Genomic DNA, 25,729 nt, shown 5'->3' with positions numbered 1-25,729 from the left:
TTAATCTTAACGTTACGGCCACGTTAAAATTGAAGTCGATTGAGACAAGAGAATCCCTGAGCACAGCACGCAGACAATTTCACAATTGAAAAATATGTACTTCCTTCTCCCCTCTCTCGTCCCCTCCCCCTTTCCCCGCCATTACCTACTCCTGTTAGGACTAGGGGCTGGGAGAAGAGGAGGGTGTAGTCCCTCCGGGTGCACAAGGGAGGCGGCGGGGCCACTTGTTGCTGCACCGCCAGAAGAGCTAATTCCGAGCGGATCTGGCAGGGATTCAGAGTTAAAAACCCTTCTCCTGGATGCGACGCCCCAGAGACCGAGGCAGACGGCGAGAACAGATTCAGCGCCTCGAGATGTGCTTTCCAACTTGAACTCTGGACCATCTTTGCTTGAAATGCTTTGTCTTGCACGTCTGGGAGTTACTCTGTGCGATTAAACGCGTGACACACACACGCACAAGCGGGGTCGCCCCGCAAGGGGGAGGGTGCGTGGCACAGGAGCCTTGGACTTTCAGGGGCTCTACCCTTGGGGAGCGGTGCGAGGGGGACCGCCTCGGTGTGGCTGCTGACGTGAGACAGGTAACTCGGAAACATCCTCCTCCGGCTGCCTTGGGAATGGGGAGCTGTGGGCGAAGGTGCAGGGGCGGTCCCGGAGCCTACACGGCGCAGTCCGCAGTGAAGGGCAGAGGTGTGGCGGGCAGAGAAACTAGACAAGGGCAGGCGGGGTTTCCCGATTCCGAGTTCGTCCGTCTACGGGGTCACGTTCTGTGGAGAAAATGCGCGACACCCGGTAGGGAGAGAGTGACACTGACCAAGTGTCCCCGCAGGGCCGAGCCGTTTGCCCTCGGGAGGGGGTCGCGAGGCCCGTCCGCATTCGGCTACCGCGGAAGCTGTGCTAGCGCGGCAGTCTCGCCGGCGCCTGGCCCCACCAGCCTTTGCCTTCAGCGTCCTCCCGTGGCATCGTCCGAGATTTGCGGAGTAGAAGCCGAGGACACAAGCAACTCGCTGTGGGCTTGGAGTGACCACGCCTTAGGGCTGTGAAAAGCTGCCCCGTGGTGACTTGGGGACGAGGAGGTTAATAGTGCAGAATTGGTCTTTTTACCTAAAATGAAGCTGGTGGTACTGCGCGCTTAAATGACTCCGCTAGGACCCTGGAGGTTGGGGGAGCGGGGTGGGAGGGGGTAAATGCTAGGTTTAGGGCAACACACGATATGTCCAATTTAAGGAAGCTCCCCTTCTCGGGCCACGTTCTCTGCAGCTCTACCCAAGTGGAAGCGCCGCTGCGCCCGGGGTCAGCTCCGGCATTATGACACCCAGCGTTGCCCTGCAAACTCCAGGTCCCCGCGGCCACATCCCTCCGCGCCTGCTGGAACCAGCAAGAGTCTCTGCCTGCCCTTTCTCCTTTACATGAACCCTTTTCCTTTCACCCCTAGGGCAGGTTAACGCCGGCAAGGGACCGCAGTGCGACTGGCAGACCCATCTCCGCCCCCTCCGCGCCCCGCGCCGACGGTGGGAACAGCAGCGACAGCGCGGCCGCAGCCTTCTAGTGCCTTCGCCCCCTCCCCCGCGGCCACACCTCACCCGCCAAACCCCGCAATCCGCCGCCGTCCCTCCCCTGCGCGCTCCCGGCGCCAACCCAGCCAGGAGCGGGTGGAAGCCCGGGTCCATGTGCAGGTGTCCTTGTGCGGGAGTAGGGTGCGCACACGTCCGCGATCCGCGACCCTACCGCTGCCCTCAGCTCGGGGTCCACCCACGTGGAACCCGCCGGCCACCGCGGGTGCCCAACACGAGTCTCCCGGGCTCGGCTGCGGGCGCCGTTCCCTCGAAGCCCCAGGGCGCTCCCACGGGTCAATGACCACCTCAGTCTTTCCCCCAAGCCAGGGTTTGGCCAGTTGGGAAGTCTCCGTCCCCTGCCCACATCCCCTGGCATCTCCGGACAAAGCCACTTGGCTTCCCACCCCGGCATCGGGAAAGAGACGCGCGTGGAGAGCTCCTCCAGGCGCTGGGCCACGGTTCCCGTCCCTGGCTGTGCCTGCTGTGTGCGGAGCTGCGGGTACCGCCTGCACGGGGCAGGCACCCCACTAGCCGTTCCTCCAGCGCCGGCACTCGACCGCCGCGGCGCTGCAGAAAGGAGGCCCTGCGGCGCGGGTTCCTCCACACCCACGTGCCCCTCGTGTGCGCGCCCCCGGCCTGCAGATGCTACAAGGCTGGCGCCGCCTGGATTTCCGGGCGGCCCCACCCTCCGCGGCCGCTACGCCTCGCTGCCTGCATTCAGTCTCCTTGGCGTCTCCGCTGCAGCATCCAAGACCAGGCGCCGCCTCTGCTAGCCGTACTGCCCAACACGCCTGAGGGCCGCTGCCGGGAGGCCTCACCTCCCGCCCGGGTCCCCTACTCACCTTTCCTTCTGGAAGGTGGAGTTCAAGCACTGCACCAGGGCTGTTCAGCCACCGCCCACGACCTCCTGTAGGGTGCAACGGGAGGGCGTTCCCGAGGCGCTAGCACCCTCTTTAAGCCCTTCCCCGGCTTTCTGCACAGCACCTTCATCAGCCGGCCACCCTTCCTGACAGTAAGGGAGGCATAGCTCTCGCTCTCCCTCCCGCTTTCTCTGTCTCATTCTCACACCAACGCCCACCTATACACACACCTGAACACCGAGAGGGCAGGACCGGTATCTCTCTCTCAAACTCTCAATTCCGGCACTGCAGAGCATATCACGTCGCTGACAGCAAAGTGAGGAGGTGGCACTTGTGAACTAGGTGATTTCTTAAAATTTAAGAAATGGCCTTGTGCCCCTTGGCCTTTGCGTTCGTAAGAGGATTGTACTTCTTTTTTTTTTTTTTTCTTTTTTTTTTTAAAAAAAATATATAGCCCAGTAGCATTCACACATTCAAAAATATATATTTAAGTGTTTTGAGATTGTCATAGATTCACGTGCAGTTGTAAATAATAATAATAATACACAGAGATCTTGGGCACCCACCCTTTATCCAGTTTCCCCCCGTAGTAACAATTCCCAATACTGTGGTGCAATATCACAACCAGGATACTAGCATTGATACAACCCCACCCATCTTATTCAGATTTCCCGTGTTACTTGTACTCATTTCTCTCTTCTGCATCCTGTGTGTGTGTAATAATTCTATACAATTTTATCACATGTGTAAATTCAACTACCACCACAGTCAAGATGCAGAACCAAACTTACTACAGGATCCCTCTTTTTGCCTTTTATAATCACACCTACCTGGAGGGTAAGTGGCAATCCCCAACTACTACTAATCTACCTTCAATTTTTTCCAATTTTGTCGTTTCAAGAATGTTGTATTAATGAAGTTATACAATAATGTAGTATTTTTGGATTGTCTTTGTTGACTTAGCATAATTCCCCTGAAATGTATCCAATTATTATGTATTATTAATAAATCATTCTTTTTTATTAGTAGGTAGTGTTCATGGGATGGAGGTACCACAACAGTAGATTCTTTAACCATTCTCTCATTGAAGGACTTGCTGCAGGGTTATTTCCAGATTTTGGCTGTTGCAAATAAAGCTGCCATGAACATTCATGTACAGGTTTTTGTGGGAACATAAGTTTTCTCTGGGATGAACGCCCAAGAGGTTAATTGCTGGGTTGTATGTTAAGCACACGTTTAGTTTTGTAAGAACTGCCATACTCTTTTCCAGATTGCCTGTGCCATTTTACAATCCCAGCAGCAATGTAGGTGTGATCAATTTTTTTCTTCATACTTGGCAGCATTTGGTGGTGTCACTATTTTTTTATTTTAGTCATTTGGATAGGTAAGTAATATTTCATTGTGGTTTTAAATTGCATTTTCCTGGTGGCAAAGGTAATCTTTTTTATGTGTTGATTTGCCATCTGTATACACTTTTCTTTTTATTTCTTTTTTCGTGGAATGTCTGTTCACATGTTTTGCCCATATTCTAATTAGAGGTTTGTTTTTATTTTTTACTGTGGCATTTCGAAGAGTTCTTTATATATTCTAGGAAAAGTCCTTCGTGAGATACATGGTTTGCAAATATTTTGTTCCAGTCTCCAGCTTGTCTTTTCATTCTCTTCACATGGGCTTTTGCAGAGCAAAACTTTCCAATTTTGAGGGGACTCAATTTACCAATCTTTCGTTTTTGAAGCTTGCTTTTGGTGTCAAGTTTAAGAACTTTTGCCCAGCCCTAAATCTGGAAGACTTTCTTTAATTTTAAGAGTAAGTTTAGTTTTACATTTTACATTGTATCTGTGATCCATTTTCAGTTCATTTGTCTCTGACATGTGAAGTTTAGGTTGAGGTACAGTTTTTGCCTGTGGATACCCAACTGTTATAGCATCATTTATTGGCAAGGTTATTTTTCCTGCAGTGAATTGCTTTGGCAAATTTATTTTTTAAAATATCAACAGGCATATTTGTGTGGGTCTATTTTAGTGTTGATCTTGTATACTTCAACCATGATGATTTTACTTATCACTTCTAGGTATGTTCTGAGTAAACAATCATGTTATCTGCAAATAGTGGCAGTTTTATTTCTTCCTTTCCAATCTGTATGTCTTTCATTTTTTTTTTTCTTGTCTTATTTCAAAGTGGCTAGAACTTTCAAAACCATGTTGGATGAGTGGTGAGAGCAGATATATTTGTCTTATTCCTGATCTTAGGGGAAAAATAATCAGTCTTTCACCTTTAAGTATATTAGCTGCAGGGTTTTTGTAGATTTAAAAAAAAATTAATTGAGGTAATTTCTATTCCTAACTTGCTTTGAGTTTTTATAATAAATGTGTGTAAGATTTTGTCAGATGTTTTTTCTGCATCAAATGACATGATCCTATGATATGGTGAATTGATATCACTGATTGATTTTCAAATGTTGAGCCAGCCTTGCCCACCTGGAACAAATCCCACTTGGTTATGATATAGAATTCTTTATTATACATACTTGGATTCTACTTTGTTAAGGATTTTTGTATTTAAGTTCATAAGGGATACTGACATGAACTTTACTAGTTTCTTTTTTACTGTGATTTCGGTATCAGGGCCTTATAAAATGAATTGGGAAGTGTTCCCTCCTCTTTTATTTTATGGAAGAGATTGTGTAAAATTGCTATTAATTATTTAAATGTTTGGTAGAATCCTTTAATAAAATAATTTGACCTTGGACATTTTTTAATGAGGTTATAAATCACAAATTTAATTTCTGTAATAATTATTGGACTGTTCAGATTATCTATTACGTCTTGGTTGAGTTTTGGTAATTTATGGTTTTCAAGAAATTGGTTCAATTTTCTAAGTTTTTAAATTTCTTCTAATGGGTTGAACATGAAGCTGTCTGTAGATTTCCCTTATAATGACTGTAGGACCTGTGGGGATACACCAGTTTCATTTAATTTCCTATCTATATATTCTTACAGTTTGCTGAACTTCCTTAAAAATGATTATTCTGAATTCTTTGTCATCAGTTTTTGTTTTTGTTTTTGTTGTTTTTGTTTTTTATTTTTTGAGACAGGGTCTCCCTCTCTTGCCCAGGCTAAAATGCAGTGGCACAATCTTAGCACATTGCAGCCTTAACTTCCTGGGCTCACTTCAGCCTCCCAAGTAGCTGGGACTACAGGAATGCACCACCATGGCTTGCTAATTTTCATAGAGACAGGGTCTCCCTATTTTGCCCGGACTGCTCTTGAACTCCTGGGCTCAAGTGATCCTCCTGCCTCTGCCTCCCAAAGTGCTGAGATAGGCACGAGCCACCACACTTGGCCTTATTTTTGTCAGTCTTGCTAGGGATTTATCCATTTTATTGATTTTGTTGAAGAACCAGCTTTTTGTTTCATTGATTTTTCTCTATTCTTATTTTCAATTTAGTTGATTTTTGTTCTCTTTATTTTTTATCTTCCTCTTGTTGCTTTGCATTTATTTTGCTGTACATTTCTAGCTTCTTTAAATAGGAATTTACGTTACTGGTTTGAGACTTTTCTTCTTTTCTAATGTAAGCATCTAGTGCTATAAATTGCCCTCCTGGCACTGCTTTAACTGTGTCTCACAAATTGTGACATGTGTTTTAACTTTCATTCAGCTTTATTACATTTAAATTTTTTTCTGAGACTTTCTCTTTGACCCCTGATTTATTTAGAAGTGTGTTGTTTACATTCCAAATGTTTGGAGATTTTTTTCTGTTATCTTTCTTCTGTTGATTTCTAGTTTTATTCTATTATGGTGAGAGAATACACTCTGTATGAATCAGTTAAGTTTGCTGAGTTTTTTTTTTTTTCTAATGAGCCAAGATATGGTCTATGTTCCATGGGCTCTTGAGAAAAATGTATATTCTGCTGTTATTGGGTGGAGTGTCCCACCTGTGTCAATTAGCTTCTGTTGGTTAATGATTTTGTTGAGTTCATCTATGTCCTTAACAATTTTCTGTGTAGTAGTTCTATTAGTTGCTAAGAGGGAGTATTGAAATTTCCAACTATAATTGTAGAGTTGTCTATTTCTCCTTTCAGTTCATCAGGTTTTCCTTTGTATAGTTGGAGGCTCTGTGGTTTGGTGCTTACACATTTCAGATTGTTACGTCTTTTTAGTAGGTTGATCTTTTTACCATTTATAATGTCCATCCTTGTCTCTAATAAATTTTTTTGCTCTGAACTCTATTTTACCTGGCATTGGCTTTAAAAAGCACTTATGCTTTTTAAAATTAATATTTGAATGGTATGTCTTTTTCCATCCCTTTAATTTCAATCTACCTATATTGTAGAATTTGGACATTCATGAATATTTTAAGGTTTTTTTTTTTTTTGCTGGCAATTGATGAAATTCTAAAATTCATTTTGTTCAATAAAAAGTTTATGGTTCCATGACATTGGATTTGGCAATGATTTCTTGACTATAATACTGAAAGTATAGGTAACAAAAGAATTGGACTGTATTGAAATTAAAAACTTTTGTGCATCATAGGATACTATTAAGAGAATAAAAAGGCAATCCAACGAATAGGAGAATACATTTGTCAATAATATATGAGATAAGGAATTAATAGCCAGACTATAAAAATAGCTTTTAAAATTCAACAATAACAACAACAAAAACAATACAATTTAAAGTAGGCAGACATCCCAAAGCCTGGCCCAGGCAGAAAGATGCCACCCACAGTGGATTTCTGCAGAGTAAAGGAGCTAGTCCTGTTCAACCTGATAGTACAAACAGTAGCTCTGCTCAGCCTCAGCCCAGGGTACTTCCCAGGCGGGGAGACACCTGCCACACTATCCATTTCTATGGAGCATAGCCTCCGGACCCATCTATCTAGAGCTGTGACTTCACCTAATCTTTGAGCACAGCCTATACCCTTGTCCAACTACAGAGCTCCAACAGTGGCACCACCCAGCTGGAAAATACACCCCATGACTGTGCCCAATCAGAAGTGATCACAGAGCTCAGCAAGTAACTCTGCCTGCTTGCAGAGCCAAGGCAGTGGCCTTGCTGAGCAGCAGAGCCCAGCCTCTACTCAGCTCTACTCAACCTCAGAGCAAACATAGTAGCCCGGCCAACTAGAGAACTTGGCAGCAAACTCTGCCTGCCTGGGTTGTTATCAGCTAGCCCTTCCAGAATTCCAGGCTAGACTAAATAAAAGAAGTCTGTCCTTGCTGGAGAACACCTATAAAGGCCAAAAGCGGTGGCTGTTTCCTCAAATGCACATATGCCAGTGTAAGGACACAAATTACAAAGAATCAGAGAATCATACTACTGTCAAAAGAAACTAATAACGTTCCAATAATGGGCCATGAACTAATGAAGATCTATGAAATGACTGACAAAGAATTCAGAATAATCATTTTTAAGGAAGTTCAGCAAACTGTAAGAATATATAGATAGGAAATTAAATGAAATTTTGACAGCAATATGTGAACAAATAGAGAACTTTGACAAAGAAATAGAAACATTAAACAAATAGAAATCCTAGGGATGAAGAATACAGTGACTGAACCAAAGAAATAAATAGAAAGCTTCAGCAGCAGACTGAATTAAGCAGAAGAAAGAATTGGTGAGCTTGGAGAGAGAACATTTGAAATTATACGTCAAAGGAGAAAAAGGGAAAAAAAATGAAAGGGGATAAAGAAATCCTATGGGAATTCTGAGACACCATCCAGAGAAATAACATTTACATAATAGGAATAAAGAATGAAATGAGAGAGGAAAAGGTCCAGAAAGCATATTTAAAGAAATAATGCTTGAAAACTTCCCAAATCCGGGGAAATGACAGCCTCCAGGTACCAGAAGTGCAGAGGTCACCAATCAAATTCAGCTAAAGAAGAATTCATCAAGACACATTATTAAACTGTCAAAAATCAAAGACAGAAAAAATTCTAAGAGAAGCAAAAGATTTTTAAAAACTTACTACATACAAGTGAGTAACAATACAATGGGCTTCTCAGCAGAAATCTTGTAGGGTAGGAGAGAGTGGAATGATACATACAAAGTGCTGAAGCGAAAACAGAACAACCTGTCAACCAATAATACTGTGCCCAGCAAATCTGTCCTTCAAAAATGAGGAAGAAATAAAAACTTCCCTAGACAAACAAAGGCTATGAGAATTTATCATCACCAGACCTGTCTTATAGGAATTGCTGAAGGGAGTTTTTTAATCTGATAGGAAAGGCTGCTAATTAATAATATAAAGCATATGAAACCACAAAACTCAATGACATAAGTAGTACAGAGTCATGTTCAGAATAATATTGCAATGATGGTGTATAGAGCAATTTTATTTTCAGTGTGAAGGTTAAAAGACAAAACCATTAAAAACAACTACAGTTAAAATAAATTGTTAAGGGACACAAATTGTAAAATGATGTAAATTTTGACATGAAAAACATAAAATGAGGAACAGAAAACCAAATACTGCATATTCTCAGTTATAAGTGGGAGCTAAATGATGAGAACATGTGGACACAGAGGGAAATAACAGACACTGGGGCTTACTAGTGGAAGAGCGGGGAAGGTGAGAGGAGGGAGAGGAGCAGAAAAAAAATAACTATCGGATACTGGTTTAGTAACTGGGTGATGAAATAATCTGTATCTCAAACCTCCATGGTACAAGTTTACCTATATAACAAACCTATGCATGTACCCCTGAACCTAAAAGTAAAAAACAAACGGAAAAACACAAAATGGGTGGGTGAATAGAAGTGTAGAGTTGTTGAAATCAACATTAAATTGCTATCAGCTTGAAAAATTGCCTGTTAAAGATGTTTTTTTGAAAGCTCCATGTAAACCAAAGTAAAAATCTGTAGTACATGCACAAAACATAAAAAGGATTCAAAGCATACCACCAAATAGGAAAGGATGAAGTCAAACTGTCTCTGTTTACTGACAACATTATCTTATATACAGAAACCTCTAAAGACTCAACTAAACAACTGTGAGAACTAATAAATGAATAAAGTCACAGGATACAAAATCAATACACAAAATCAGCAGTGCATCTATACATTAACAATGAATTATCTGAAAAAGAAGAAAAGAATTCATTTATAATAGCTACAAAAAATACTTAGGAAGAATTCTAACCAAGTAGGTGAAAGATCTGTACACTGAAAACTATTAAACTCTGATGAAATAAATGGAATAAGACACAAATAAATGGAAATAAACTCCATGTTCATGGATTGGGAGAATTAATATTGTTAAAATGTCCATACTACCCAAAGCAATCTACAGATTCAAGGCAATCCATATTAAAATTCCAGTGTCATTTTTTCACAAGAATAGAAAACAAATCCTAAAATTAATATAGAACCATACAAAAAATCCCTGAATAGCCAAAACAATCTCGAACAAAAAGAATGAAACTGGAGGCATCATACTGCCTGGTTTCAAACTATACTACAAAGCTATAGTAATTAAAATAAAAAGATACTGGCATAAAAATAGACACATTGACCAATGGAATAAAATAGAAAGTCAGAAATGAACTCATGCATGTATGGTAGAGCCATATGATCACACAACCCCACTGCTGAGTATATACCCAAAATAAAGGAAATCAGTATATCTAAGAGATACCTGCACTCCTACATTTGTTGCAGCTCTGTTTACAATAGCTAAGGTTTGGAAGCAACCTAAGTGTCCATCAATAGATGAATGGATAAAGAAAATGTGGTACATATACACGATGGAGTACTATTCAGCCATAAAAAGAATGAGATCCAGTCATTTGCAACAGCATGAATGGAACTAGAGATCATTATGTTAAGTGAAATAAACCAGGAACAGAAAGACAAACATCACATGTTCTTACTTGTTTGTGGGATCTAAAAATCAAAACAGTTGAACTCATGGACATAGAGAGTAGAAGGATGGTTACCAGAGGCTGGGAACGGTAATGGAGGGCTGGAGGGGAGGTGGGCATGGTTAATGGGTACAAATAAATAGAAAGAATGAATAAGACTACTATTTGATAGCACAACAGAGTGACTATAGTCAATATGATCAGTTGGTTTTCAACAAAGGTGCCAAAAACACACAATGGGACAAGGATGTCTCTTCAATAATGGTGTTGAGGAAACTGGATATCCACATGTGGAAGAATAAAACAGGACTCTTATCTCACACCATAGACACAGGTTAACTCAAAATTGATTAAAACTTAAGATCTGAAACTACAAAATTACTATAAGAGTACATAGTGGGAAAGCTAGACAACATTAGTCTAGGCAATGATTTTTTAGGTTTGACATAGAACAGGCAACGCAGCAAAAATAAACAAATAGGATTACATCAAACCAGAAAGCTTCTGCATAGCAACAGAAACAACAGTATGAGGAGACACCTATGGATTGGGAGAAAATATTTGGAAGCCATATGTCTATTAAGAGGTTCATATTCAAAATAAATCAGGAACTCAATAGCAAGAAAACAAATAACTTGATTTTAAAAATAGGCAAAGGATATGAATAGACATTTCTCAAAAGAAGATATACAAATGGCCATCATATATATGAAAAAATGTTTAACATCACCAGTCATTAGGAAAATGCAAATTAAAACCACAATGAGATATCATCGCAAACCTGTCAGAACAGTTACTATAAAAAAAAACTGAGGATAAGTGTTGAGAAGGTGGAGAAAAGATACCCTTGTACACTGTTGGTGGGAATGTAAATTAGTACAGCTGTTATGAAAAACTGTATGGAGTTTTCTTGAAGATCTAAAAATAGAATTACCATATGATCCAGCAGTCCCACTTCTAGGTATGTATCCAAAGGATTTGAAATCAGTATGTCAAAGAGATATCTTCACTCTCATGTTCATTTCAGCCACAATATTCACAATAGCTAAGATATGGAGTAAATCTAAGTATCTATCAATGGATGAACGGATAAAGAAAATGTGATGTATATTCACAATGGAATAATATTCACCCTTTAAAGAAAAGGATATTCTGTCATTTATGACAACACGATGAACCTGAAAGGCATTATGCTAAGTGAAATAAGCCAGGCACAGAAGGACAAAACCACATTTTCTCACTTATATGTGGAATCTAAAATAATCAAACTCATAGAAGCAGAGAGTAGAATGGAGGTTACCAGAGGGTGAAGGGTGAGGGGAATTGGGAGATGTTGGTCAAATGGTACAAAGTTTTAGTTAGATGGGGGTGTAAGTTTTTTGAGATCCATTGCATAACATGGTGACTATAGTTAATAATTATGTATATTTCAAAGTTGCTAACAGTAAATTTCAAATGTTCACACCACAAAAAATTAGGTATTTGAGGTGATAGACATGTTAATTTGCTTGATTTAATCATTCCACATTGTATACCTATATCATAACAACACTTTGTACCCCATAAATATATACAATTAAAAAATAGGCAAAGGGCTTGGATAGACATTTTACTAAAGAAGTTATACAGACGGCCAATAAGCAAACAAAAAGGTGCTCAACAACATTAGTTATTAAGGAAATACAAATCAAAATCGCAATGAGATACCACTTCACACCCATTAAAATGGCTATTATCAAAAACAACAATAACAACCAAAAACAGAAAAATAATAAGTGGTGGCAAAGATGTAGAGAAACTGGAACCCTTGTGCATCGCTGGTGGGAATGTAAAATGGTGCAGCTGCTGTGGAAAACAATACTCTGTGGTGGTTCCTCAAAAAAATTAAACACAGAATTACCAGATGATGCAGCAATTCCACGTCTAGGCATATGCTCAAAATAATTGAAAGCAAGGACTCAAACAATTAGATACTTGTATTTCTGTGTTCATAGCAGGATTATTCACAACTCAAATGTCCATCAACAGAAGAATGGATAAACAAAATGTAGTATGTATATACACTGAACATTATTCAGTTTTTAAAAAGTGATGAAATTCTAACATATGCTACAACATGGATGAACCTTAAAAACATTATGCTAAGTGAATTGAGCCAGACACAAAAGGACAAATATTGTATGCTTCCACCTATATAAAATACCTAGAATAGACAAATGCATAGAGACAGTAGAATAGTGTTTACCACCAAGTGGAGAGAGTAGGGTATGGAGGTTATTTTTTAATGTGTACAGAGTTTCAGTTTGGGATGATAAAAAATATTTCCAGAAATGGTTAGTGGTGATAGTTATACAACACTGTGAATGTTGTAATGCCACTGAACTGTATACTTAAGTACTTAAGTATACTTATTAACCACTGTTAACAGTGGTTAAATGGTTAAAAAAAGTTATGTATATTTATCACAATAAAAGTTATGCAAAAAAAAGCTTATGGTTTGATTTTTTAGAAGTATTTATCCTGTATGACTAAAGTGTTTCCATGCAGCTTATGATGGCTCACTGTCAAGAGTTCCTTCCCCATCCCTACCTGATCCCAATTTTGTTTTTGTTTACTTTTGGCAACTTGAATCTATTTCACTCAGGTTTCCTGCTGCATCAATTAGAAGGTATATATATTTTTGCCACCATATGATGATAGGAACAAAAATAGCCAAGGAATATCAACGCTCTGCTCAGGAAGTGTCGTCTCTTCATCTGCCAACTTATGTGGTCACTGAAGACAATATTGCCCTCAGTGAATAGCAGCAATTCCACCTTTAAGCATATATTCAAAAGAAAGCAAGGACTCAAACAATCACATACCTGTACATGGGTGTTCATAGCAGCAATATTCACGACTCAAATGACCATCAACAGAAAAGTGCATAAACAAAATGTAGTATGTACATAGATTGAATATTATTCAGTCTTAAAAAGCAATGAAATTCTGATACATGCTTTGACCTACTGCTTTCTGATACTGAGACCATGATACAATATGGGCAGCATTGAGACCCAGGAGCCCCGGGATCTGCCCTTAGCAAGGTTGTGTGGGCCTTGCCAGTCCCATTAACTTGCCTTCTCAAACACAAATATGTGGGCTAAGTGAAAACTAACTTCTTTTTTTTCTTCAGATTTCTTTGGCTGTTTGGATAGTTTTAGCTTTCACTAATATTATTGCTGTACTATTGCAAAGATAAAATACAATTATTAAAATAACTTAAAATCTGTATACCTACACCATCAAAAGAACAGAAACTGTATTCTTTGACCTACTGCTTTCTGATACTGAGAGCGTGATGCAATATGGGCAGCATGAGAACACAGGAGCCCTGGGATTCGCCCTTAGCCAGGTTGCATGGGCATGGCCTTGTTGGGCCACTTCTGGAGGCCTGCTGTCCATGATCAGAACAGGTGGACTAGAGAACTCCAAAGGATCTTTCACATTCAAAGTGGGAAGATAAAAGGTTCTGGAATGTTGCCCTGTGACAAATATTCATCCTCCTCTCTTGCTGCAGAGAATATTCCATATTTTGTAATAAAAGTTTTCTTCAGATGACATTTGAAAATCTTACCCATGTAGGTATCACTTATATAAAATGGCTTAATTTCTTTTTTCCAAGATTGGTCTCTAACCACAGGGTCGGCTACATCATGTATGGGGTCCAGGGCAAAACAAAAAGGCAGAGCCCTTTGTTTAAAACTTATTAAGAATTTTAAAGCAGAGAAAGCAGAGCATCAAATGAAGCACGAAGCCCCTCTGAGCACAACAAAACAGGTTGCATGCTGTCATGAAGCCAGCCCTGTTGGTCATATGTGAAAAGTCACCCCCATACCACTCCCGGGGAAGACATTTAAGTTAACTGACCAGCCTGAGCACATTGAGAAGTTGTGTGTGTGGGTTGCATTTTTATGCACAAATAACATCAACAGGAGGCCAACCTTCCGACCTGCCATGCAGTTAGTCCCTCACTAGTAGTTTGTTCTAATGAATACTTCCTGATGAGCTGGGAGGCAGTACAACAAAGTGAAAAGTCTACAAAACTGGCTGGAAAAAAGGCTGAGCTTCTTTGGTTAACAATTATTTATTGAGCACCAAATAGATGACAGGCCCTTGGCTGTGTGTTCCACAGTGGTCACTTAGATGAATCTGTCACCCTGGGCAGCTCCTCAGTCTTTGAGACCTTGATTTCCTGGGTTATTAAGTGGGCACAAGAGGATTACTCACCTGAAAACCTTTAGGAAGGAAGTTGGCTCCAGAAGTTCAAGTTAAATTATCTGTCATAGCTATTGTTTTGCAAAACTGTAATGACGACAATATCTGTCCCCAAAAATGACATTATCAAAAGTAGAGAATGAATATAGATTATAAAGTCTCAGGGTAACTTCTGATTTTCCTCTATTTCACTCTCTTTCATCTGAACAACTCGGTGGGAGATTCCATGTCCAGAAACCATAAGCAGGTCCTCCAGTATCTTGTATGAATTTATAGGATTTCATCCTCGAGCTTCAAAGACATAAAAACCTATAAAGAGGAAATTTTAGGCATACCTGTTTTACAGTTGTTATACAATGGATGTATTCCTTTTTTTAAAAAAGCCGAACGAATTGTTGGAAATGGAATCGTATTTGAAATGTATTAGAGAACTTGCATATTAAAAATAAAATTGCATTGAATCCTTTTGTACAATAAAGAATAACTTTTATAAAGAAAAAAATTACCCCTAATTTGCTTGATGTGAAAACTTGGTCTTAAGCACGTAGAGTTATGTGGTTGTAAAAATGGGAGCCCATTTAGACTGAAAAATGGCTCCTCCTTTTCCTTTTCAGACCTGAAGATGTGCAGGTGGAAGTAGCGGTAGTAAGGGTGGGAGGATGTCAGCATTCTTTGCATATGTTCAAAATCCATTTCCTACTCAAATGAAAAGTGTTTTCTGAGAGCCTTTGAAGGGATCAACACTGATGTGAGAATGGGAGCACTTTTCAGGAAACACACTGTGAAGAGTAACATCAATTAAACTCACAGAATTTTAGCCAGCAGGGTGAGGTGGTGTGGTTTGGAGGTTTTAAACATAGATTGCCAAACTCTCAAGTAAATGTGTGATTGAAATGATGACATTTTTGGAGATGCAGTTTACCAGCCTCAGGTGCTCTGTGAAAAAACTCCTGAAAGCTGTTTTCTAACATGAAGAAAAAAAAAATCAAAGGAAAAGAAATAGGATCCAAAAAGCAGTGGTGACTAAATTCCCTAGTAAAAATTATCACTGGGTATGAATAACAACTGGTTGGAAAAAAAAAAAGCCAGGGAGAGAAAGACATTAATAATTATCTGGGGCGGCCGGGCACGGTGATTCACACCTGTAATCCCAACACTTTGGGAGGCCAAGGCGGGTGGATCTTCTGATGTCAGGAGTTGGAGATCAGCCTGGCCAACATGATGAAACCCGTCTCTACTAAAAATACAAACATTAGCCAGGCGTCATGGTGGGGGCCTGTAGTCCCAGCTACTCGGGAGGCTGAGGCAGGAGAATAACTTGAACCCGGAAGGCAGAGATTGCAGTGAGCTGGGATCGCACCAGTGCACTCCAGCCTGGGTGACACAGCAAGACTCCATCTGAAAAAAAAAAAAAAAAAAAAAAAATTAGCTGGGGCTGGTCTCCTAGGTGGTATCAATAGAGGAGGTAAACCAGGGGATGAGAATGAGGGTCACAAAATGAAACCATGACAACATTATTTTCTTCTTAGAGTGAGGATATAGATAGTGAATCTTTCTAACAATTGGTAGACAAATACAAATTTAATTGTGTATTATGATTTAAGAACACTCACTAGAAAAACAGGGTCTTTTTCTTCCAGATTATTGCAGGAGAAAAGATGGAACAAAGAAAATGCAATCAAGTCAATAAAAGAATAGGAAAACAGAAAGAATAAAAATGTATGGTAAAGAGAAAATAAAAAATAAGATGAACTGCAAACATATCAGTAATCAAAACAATTGTGAATGGCTTAAATTCACCTGAAAGTCACCCATTTCAAAATTAATTGGCTTAAAAAAATCAAAACTAGATATGTATTGTTTATAATAGATACACCTAAAACAAAATGACTTGGGAAAGGTTACAATAAAGAGTTAGAATAAGATTAACAATCCAAAACTTACAGAAAAAGGTGCGGCAGGCCAGGCACATGGTAGCTCACGACTAATCCCAGCACCTTGGGAGGCTGAGGCGGGCAGATCACTTGAGCCCAGGAGTTTGAGACCAGCCTGGCCAACACGGTGAAACCCTGTTCTCTACTAAAAATACAAAAATTAGCTGGGTGAGGTGATGCACACCTGTAATCCCAGCTATTTGGGAGTCCGAGACAAGAATCGTTTGAACCAGGGAGGTGGAGGTTGCAGTGAGCTGAGATCACATAACTGTACTCCAGTCTGGGTGAGAGAGTGAGACTCTGTCTAAAAAAAAGGGGGTATGGGAGAAGCAGAAAAAGAGTGAAATTCAAAATAAAAACAAAGAGACAAAAAACAAACCTACCCTTGAAGGAATAGGGACAAAAGCTATATTTCCCTCCTGGTCAAAGGAATGCTAATATGTGGTTATTAGGAGTTCAAGTGACCTTTGGCAGAGAAACTTTGGAAGGGGAGGGAGAGAGAGCCAGAATGAGGACATGAGGAGACAGAACAGGGACAGTGAATATTATTTCCACCCCCTGGTATAATACCCCATATAATTCTCTCCCCTTGAGCGTGAGTAGGACTTATAAACATGATGGAATAAAATTCCCACAATCCTATAGGTTCCACTGTATAGCAAAGATGTAATTAAGGTCCCTAATCAGTTGACTCTGAGTTTATCAAAAAGGGAATTCTCTTGGGTGAGCTTGAACTAACCATATCTAGGTCTAGAGGTCAGAGGCAGAGGTCTCCTTGACTCAAGCTGAAGCAGACACTTTTCTTCTGACCTCAAAAACAGAAGCCACTATGAGTTCTGCTGCTGCAAGGAACTGAGTTCTGCCAACGAGCTGAATGACACTGGAAGAGGACACCAAGCTCCAGAGGGACTGCAGCCCTGGCCTGCACCTTGATTGTACACCTTGAGCAAAGGAACCAGCAGAACAATGCTTGGACTCCTAACCCACAGAAACTGTGAGATGATGTTACATTTGTGTGGTTTTAAACCACTAAGTTTGTGACAATTTGTTACACAGCAGAGAAAAACTAATACAGGCATACCTTGGAGATATTGTGGGTTTGTTCCAGATCACTGCAATAAAGCAAATATTGCAATAAAGTGGGTCACACAAATTTTTGGTTTCCCAGTGCATATAAAAGTTATGTTTACATTATATGTAGATTATTATGTGTGCAATAATATTATGTCTAAAAAACAATGTGCATACCTTAATTTAAAAACACTTTATTGCTAAAAAAAAAAAAAATTGCTAACAGCCATCTGAGCCTTCAGTGAGTCATCATCTTTTTGCTGGTGGAGGGTCTTACCTCAGTGTTGATGGCTGCTGACTGATCATGGTGGTGGTTGCTGAAGGGTGTAGTGGGTGTGGCAGTTTCTTAAAATAAGACAACAATGAAGTTTGCCACGTCAATTCACTCTTCCTCTCGCAAAAGATTTCTCTGTAGCATGTGATACTGTAGAATTTCTTTCAAACTTGGAGTCAGTCTTCTCAAACCCTGCTGCTGCTTTATCAACTAATTTTATGTAATATTCTAAATCCTTTGTTGTCATTTCAACAATATTCTCAGCATCTTCAGCAGGAGTAGATTCCATTTCAAGAAACTATCTTCTGTTAAGGTTATATTTATGTGTATTGAAAGTTATTTTTTCGGTTATTTTGCTTACACTGTCTTCTTTCAAATTTATTCAAGTTAATGAGAGAGTCCAGCAAATTTGCCACATAGAATAACAGAAAAATATCAGTAGCATTCCTTTACACCAGCAATAATAAAGAGTGAAATTTTTTTAAATCTCAGTTATAATAACAATATAAACAATAAAATTATTCAAAATAAATCCAACAAAAGATGTATAAAATCTATATGTAGTTTATAAAACTTCACTGAAATATTTAAAAGATGTGAATTAATAAAGTGACATACTATGTTATTAGATAGGAAGATCTAGTGTAATAGAGGTGTTTATTTTCTATGAATTAGTCTATAAGCTTCATATAAATTCAAACAAAACCCCAACAGAATTTGCCTTGGAAGATGACAAACTGATTTGAAAATTAATCTGGAATGGAAAATAAGTAAGAAGAGTCAAGACATATCTTTGAAGAAGAAAAACAATGAAGCATCCCAAATGCCAAAACATACTGTAAAGCTTTTGTAATTAAAAGTGTGGTATTAGCCCAGGAATAAACAAAGTAATAGAATCAGAAAAGGGAGTTCAGATACAAATTGGTATAAATTAGAATTTTGTTTAAGAAAATTAAATGTATCAGTGATACATTTAATTCAGTGACAAAGGTATGGACTACTTAGTAAACACGGTTAAGATAATTTGCTATCCATTTGGAGAGAAACAAAGTTAGATTTTATTCCAGGTAGAAAATATTCCAGGTAATTGAGGAGCAATTGTTAGACAAGTAAGGAGCTATGAATTAGTATGTTTATAGCTTTAAGAGTTAATTAGGCAAGAGTAATTTAAGCAAGACACAAAATGCAAAATACTAAAAAAAATCTACCTTAAAAAACTACAGCATGATAAAGGTATGTGAGAAAGAAAACTAAATCACATGCTATTGACCTGAAACAACTTGCAACATATATAACAAAGAATTAATGTTGAGAATATCTAATTAACACTCCAGCCCCCCTCAACACAGCCCAATTAAAAATGAAAAATAATGTGAATAGACAGTTTACAGAAAAGATGTGGCCAATAAACATGTGACATAATGCTTAATCTCAACAGAAATTAGAAAAAAGAAAATTAAAACCATGAGATATCAGTCTAAACCATTCAATTAATTTTAAGTGTTACATATTGATAAATATCAATTAAAGAGGGCAAGGTAGAATTGTGTACTCTTACACATGTTGTTGGTAGTGAATACTGGTAGCTTTTACTTCCTGAAATCTATTAAGTAGTACGTTTTAAAATTTAAAAGAGCAGAAATAGAAATAGTGAAATAGAAATTGACAAAGAATGGCATAAATTAACTAGGCCAAAAGTTTATTATTTACAAAGATCAACCAGCTAGAGAGCTCTATAACTATAGAAGAGAAGGAGAAATGCAGATTACCAATACCAGGAATGAAAGAAAGGCTATTGCTACAGATCCCACAGACATTGAAAGTATAACAAAAGAATATTATAATATAAATAATTTTATGCCAACATATTTGATAAATTAAATGAAACAGATAAATTCCTTCAAATTATTTGACAAATACAAGTTACCAAAATAAACACAAAATGAAACAAAATCTGAATAGTCCTATAACCGTGGAGAAATTTAATTAATCATAAAAAACTCTCTGACACATAAAATTCTGTGCTCAGCTGTTTTTATTGGTAAGTTCTATTAAACATGTAAGAAATAATACTAATTTTATACAAACTCACAAAATAAGGAAGGAGGTGATACTGTCCAACTTATTTTATGAGGCTAATACAACCCTAATACCAAAATCTGACATAGACGTTACAAAAAAAATTATAGATCAATATCCCTCATAAATATAGATACAAATATCCTAAATAAAATATTAGCAAATTAGGTCCAACATTGTATTAAAATAATAATATATCATGACAACGTATTGTTTATCTGAGGAATGCAAGGTTGGTTTAACATTTAAAAAATATCAATCAATATAATTTACCACATTAAGGAAAAAAATGGGAAAAACCCATATGATCATCTGAGTAGATACAGATAAAGCATTTGGAAATAGTTAACATCTATTAATAATAACAACTCACAGCAACCTAGAAATAGAAAGATATTTCTCAATCTGGTAAGATGAATCTATTAACAACTAATAGCTAACATCCTGCTTAATGATGACATTTTGAACCTTTTCCTTCTAAGACTGGGAATAAGGCAAGGATGCCTACCTTCATCACTTCTATTCAGTCTTGTACTGGTGATGCTAGCCATTACCATAAAGCAAAAAAAGAAATAAAAGTGTAAATATGGCAAAGAAATGAAATGTTTATATTTACACATAACATGATTCTTAGGTAGAAAATTTATGGAATCTGTAAAGTAACTATTTAAGAAGTGAATTTAGTAAGGCTACAGGATACAAAGTTAATATACCAAAATTGTGTTTTTGTGCACCAGCAACAAACAACTTGAAATGATATTTTAAAATCATATGTTTTAAACTCTTCCCCTGAGAGTTTCTTCAGAACCCACAGCAAGAGGGGAGGGCTCCTGGGGGAGAGAAATTCCTTAGGAACTTCAGAATGAAGATCCTCCTTCCCCCATCTCTGAGTGGAGGAAGCCCACCAATTTTCCCTTTGCAGTGTGCAGGGTGGAAGATAAGAGGTTGGTGTGGAGTTGGTAGGGGCTGTTGCTGGGTCTACAGCCTGCTGGGGCTAAGGGCTGGGGGAAGGCTCTGTCATTCCAGGCATATTTTTCCCCATTTCTGTGTCTGGGACTGCAGAATATAGTGCCAGAAGAACCCTGTGTCACCCACACTGTGGGTGTCTCACTCTGGGGGATCTTCCTCTAGACCTCCCCCTCACTTACATAAAGCTCCCTTGAAGCAAGAAAGAGGGTCCCAGGGCTGCAAAACTGGAAGCACAGTCTCTGGGATGCGGAGGGAAAGATGATGTTATATCCACTTCTTGCTCTCTGCTCATGGGTGGCTGTGACAACCCTAGCCTCACTTGAGTTCTTGTCACCCCCTGGGAGTCCCCATCCCATCTTCACCCTGAGCCCAACCAGGCCCCGCCGTTGGCCTCTTGTCCCTTTGCACACTTGTACCCACAGGTGAGGGGCAGAACTTGAAGGTGTTGGCCTGTTCAACAATCAGTAATAATGGGTGTTTTTGTCAACTGCTTGTTAATTGATTTGGGGATATTTGCCCCAAATCAGAGGTTGAGGAAAAGACTGTGGATGAGGAGGCTCTGCCTGGCCTATCCCTTTTCCTTTCTGGACCCAGCCTAGGTGGAGGCAAGTGGAATATCTTACATTGGGCAATTTAGGGGCTGGGTGAGGCAGAGAATCTCTTGAGAGTCTTGGGTGGCGGTGGTGCATTCTGTTTCCTCTTGATCTCAAAGCACAATGTGGATTTGGGGACCAAAGGTCAGGAACACATCCCCTTAGAGGACCTGAGTTTGGGAGAGTGGTGAGTCAGGGGAAGGAGCAGCAAGAAACAGCCTGTTATCACTCAGCTTAATTCTCCTTCCCAGACAATGGGAGCCAGTCGTGGAATCCTGCTGCAGGCCCTGCCTCTACTCTTCCTGTCCTAAAACTAGGGGCCCTTCTCTTTCACAACCCCAGAGAAAGGAGGGACGGTCACACTGATGCTGAGGGACCCAGGGGCTGCTGGGCATCCATTCCTTACTAGAACCATCCACAGAGCACAGAGCCCTGAGGACTGTGCTGGGCTGAGCCCCTGGTCTACCGTACAGTTCACAGAGGTCTTTCAGCCCATATTATCCCAGGAAAGATGCATCAAAGCTAGAATGTGAATATAACTTTTGTGGACCAATAATAAGAATAACAAGAAGCCTAGTGGTGAGCAAAGTACATTCTCCCAGCACTGCCTCCTGTTTTCTCCCGCTCATGTGCCTCCAGGCAAAACTACTTTATTGCTTAATTTCTGCCTTTCCCACCTCACACATGGACTTTTGGGCCTTTTTTTATAGCTGGAAAAAAACAAAATACCACCCCCACAAACCTGTATTTAAAAAGAAACAGAAATGACCACGTGAAAGGTGCTTCTGTCTAAACATTTCATCTCTGTGTGTGTGTGTGTGTGTGCACGCACGCGCGCGCGCCCGCACATGTGTGAAGCCACCCATTCATCTTTTTATATGGGGTTGTTGTCTCATTTGGTCTGTTTTGGTCCCCTCCCTTGTGGGCTTGTTCTTGGGATCAAGTTACAAAAAAGAATGAGTTAGATCTATTTGTGCTGAGACAGAAAGATCTCCAAGGTATATTTCAAAGTAGAAAATGAAATTATAGAATAAAATGTAAAACATATTATTCTTTATGTAAAAATTTTGAAAGTCAACAGCAAGATATGTGTATAAATATACATGTGTATAAAGGCTTGGGAAAAGATCTAGAACAAAAAGTGTGTTTTTCTGTAAAAGACAAGATAGTAAACATTTAAGGCCCTGCAGGCCATATCACTTCTGTTGCAACTACTTAAGTCTGACATTATAGTGTAAAAGCAGCCACAGACAACAAATAAATGAATGAACATGGCTGCGTTCCTATAAAACTTGATTTTCAAAATCAGGCGATGGGCCAGATTCTGCCTGTGATCCTTAACTTGCCAACCTCTGATTTAGAAGTGTCATTGATTGCAGTGATGGCCCCAATTCTTCACTCCTTCCTGTATTCATACTCTGCTCTGTATCTTTCTTTTGCCCTCTCGTTCTGACTCTGGGTTTAGCTAAGCAATTTGCTTTGAATCAATAGGATGAGAGATTCGATTTGGTGAGGTTGATGCAAGTAGAGGTTTGAAAGACAGTGATGCAATGGAGTTTGCTTGCTGTTATGCCTTTGCCGTTACTCTGAGAACATGCCAGCCCAGCCTGCTGGATGGGGAGAGAGATAGAGGAAAGTCCAGTCTCCCCAGTTGTCCCAGCTGAGTCTACCCTAGATTGTCACCTAGATTAGTCAGGGGACCCTCAGATTTGTGGGCAAACCCAGTCAAAATGAGTACAGACCACACTAGACATGTAAGCAATCAACACCTCTTGCTGTGTGCCAGTGAAGCTTTGTTCTGTGGCATTAGCTAACTCGGAGAGAAATAGAACACACTCAACTGATAACATAGCTTACCTCTCAGGAGGGGAGCAGAACGGGAGTAGCTTTTGTAATTTAAAAATATAATAATATATTTTAACAGAGAAATTATGTAGTGATGTTCTAGGATTCAGAAAATGTAGGTTCTAGTCAAGGTCAGGCAGAGGCACAGATGGAAGTAAAGAATCAATGTCTATTTGCCATTTCTTTTCTTCTGTCTTTAATATTTTTCTATCCTTTCTTTTTTACTATCCTCTGCCTATAAATATGTCCAAACTCTTATATTCTTTAAAAAAAAAAACCTTTCTTGCCCTTGTAACCTTGTTTGGCTTTAATCTAGTTCTCTTCTTTCTTTTTTAAACTTAATTTTATAAATAACAAGGGAATTAATGCATGTACATGCCAATAAAAATTCAAACAGTACAGGAAGCCTAAAATAAAAAATAAAAGCTTTCTTTCCTGCCCACCACCTCTCCACTAGTGCTGCTCCCTGGAGCCAATAGCTTTAAAATGATTCTGCTTCTATTTTTTTTCTGGCGGTTTTCTACATTTTTCTAAATAACATGCCTATACCTCTATTTCTTGACTTAAATATTTTGGCTCTTCTACATGAACGATGCCCTCACCCTGCCTTTACACAAATCATATCTTTTTAAATTTTTAGTTCTATCTTTATCCTTTATAGCTTTAAACCATATTCTAAAGTATCTATTCCTTTCTCTATAGTGGTGTTTACATTTTTATCAAAGCCATATGCCCACCTGATTAAAAGCAATAGCCCAGTCCTTCAATTATTGAGGTCCCACTCTAATCCTCTTTTCAGAGGCAACCACTTCTAAACGCCAGGTGTGCAGGTGAAACACCTGGGGACCGATTGAGATGCAAATCCTGAGTATTAGGTCTGCAGACTGTGCTAAGAATCTGCATTTCTGACAAGCTCCCAGGTGACACTGATGCCGCCCTCTCAGATCTGCCGAATCACAGATCGCGCTTTGAGTAGGGAGAGAAGGAATGTGTTCGGGGTGGCAAAGGGTTGCTAGTCATATAGGCTCATGTTTTGAGGCAGAATTTAAACAGGGAGTTAAAGCCCAAGTCCTGACACAAGGGCTCTGCGTGACAGGGAGGCTGAGCTGGGCAGCCTCTGTTCTTCCCAAGCCTGCATCCTCGTCTTGATCCATAGTCTCAAAGTCTTCAATCTCCTCAACTCCACACAAAAGACCATATAAAAGACTTCACGAAGGCTGGGCCCCATGGCTCATGCCTGCAATCCCAACACTTCGGGAGGCCATGGCAGGCAGATCACTTGAGTTCAGGAGTTTGAGACCAGCCTGGTCAACATGGTGAAACCCTGTCTCTGCTAAAAATACAAAAATTAGCCGGGCATGGTGGCAGGCGCCTGTAATCTCACATACTCGGGAGGCTGAGGCAGGAGAATCGCTTGAACCCAGGAGGCGGAGGCTGCATTGAGCCAAGATCATGCCATTGCACTCCAACCTGGGCAAAAGAGTAAGACTCTATCTCAAAACAAACACAAAAACAAAAAAAAATCCTGGTAGTCTAGTTTGACATATTAGAGTTCCTGAGATGCAGAAGTTCCAAGCTGACCCTTTGTAACCTAAAGAAAACATGGAAGTTCTATTTAGAGGCCTATGCTGTTGTTCTCCTGCATCCACTCAATCTTTTTTCTCTCCATTGATTTAGTTCCCAGCTTCTACCTTGAGGTCATGATACATAATTCTAGACAATCAGAAACGCAAATATCTGGCACTCTCCCTTATGGTTTTTATCTGTATTCTGGAAAAATAAGAACTCTGCCTAAGCATAATGGAAGTAATACATTTGTCTTACTGGGTTCCCTCAGAAGCCAACCCTGAGATAAGGAATTGAGTACAAATAGTTTATTTGGGAGATGATCCCGGGAAACACCAGGAGTGGAGTAGTGAAGTGAGACACGGAAGAGAAGGCAGTCCGTAAAGAATGTGGAATAAAGCAGGTTACTTCTGTGAGTACCTGGAACATTGAGCAATGCTAAGAATAAGTGTGAAATACACACCTTAGATCTGTCCTGCCTGAGGGCAAGGGAGCCAGTGTATTCATGCAACAGCTCTTTGGATATGAATTGCTCCTAGGTGGAGTGATTACCCTGGCACTCAGGGTCTGCTGCACAGGCAGCAAAGTGGCAGCAAGAGCTAGCTCCCCAGAAAACTGTGCCTATGGGAACTAGAAGCCCTACCCCCACCTCTAACCATTTCAAATAGTTCCAGGGTTTGAGGGTGTCAGCGTTGGCCAGACCAGCATCCAAAACCTGAGAGGTTGGAGAGCAACCCCAAATGGGGTGTGGGGGCCTGTGGCCTGGCACCCCTGATATTTTATTTACACTGTGAAACAATCAGGTTTGTTCCTCCCTCCATGGAATCTGCCCTGCACCCTGCTTCTTAGATTTACCTCCCCAGG

At 40.0% G+C, this 25,729-nt stretch overlaps 1 long non-coding RNA gene across 1 annotated transcript; it reads left to right on the top strand.

Moving 5' to 3' along the window:
- The first annotated feature begins 226 nt into the window (after window positions 1–226).
- On the top strand, window positions 227–6,642 carry LOC144339130 (uncharacterized). The gene is made up of 2 exons (XR_013413829.1): window positions 227–578; window positions 1,433–6,642. It is a non-coding gene; the product is annotated as an uncharacterized LOC144339130 (long non-coding RNA).
- The last annotated feature ends 19,087 nt before the right edge of the window (window positions 6,643–25,729 follow it).

The sequence above is a fragment of the Macaca mulatta genome, chromosome 2 (genome assembly GCF_049350105.2).
Source record: "Macaca mulatta isolate MMU2019108-1 chromosome 2, T2T-MMU8v2.0, whole genome shotgun sequence".
Classification (NCBI taxonomy): Eukaryota; Metazoa; Chordata; class Mammalia; order Primates; family Cercopithecidae; genus Macaca; species Macaca mulatta.
Note: the sequence above shows the minus strand (reverse complement) of the source record. Positions and strands in the feature narration are given on the sequence as shown.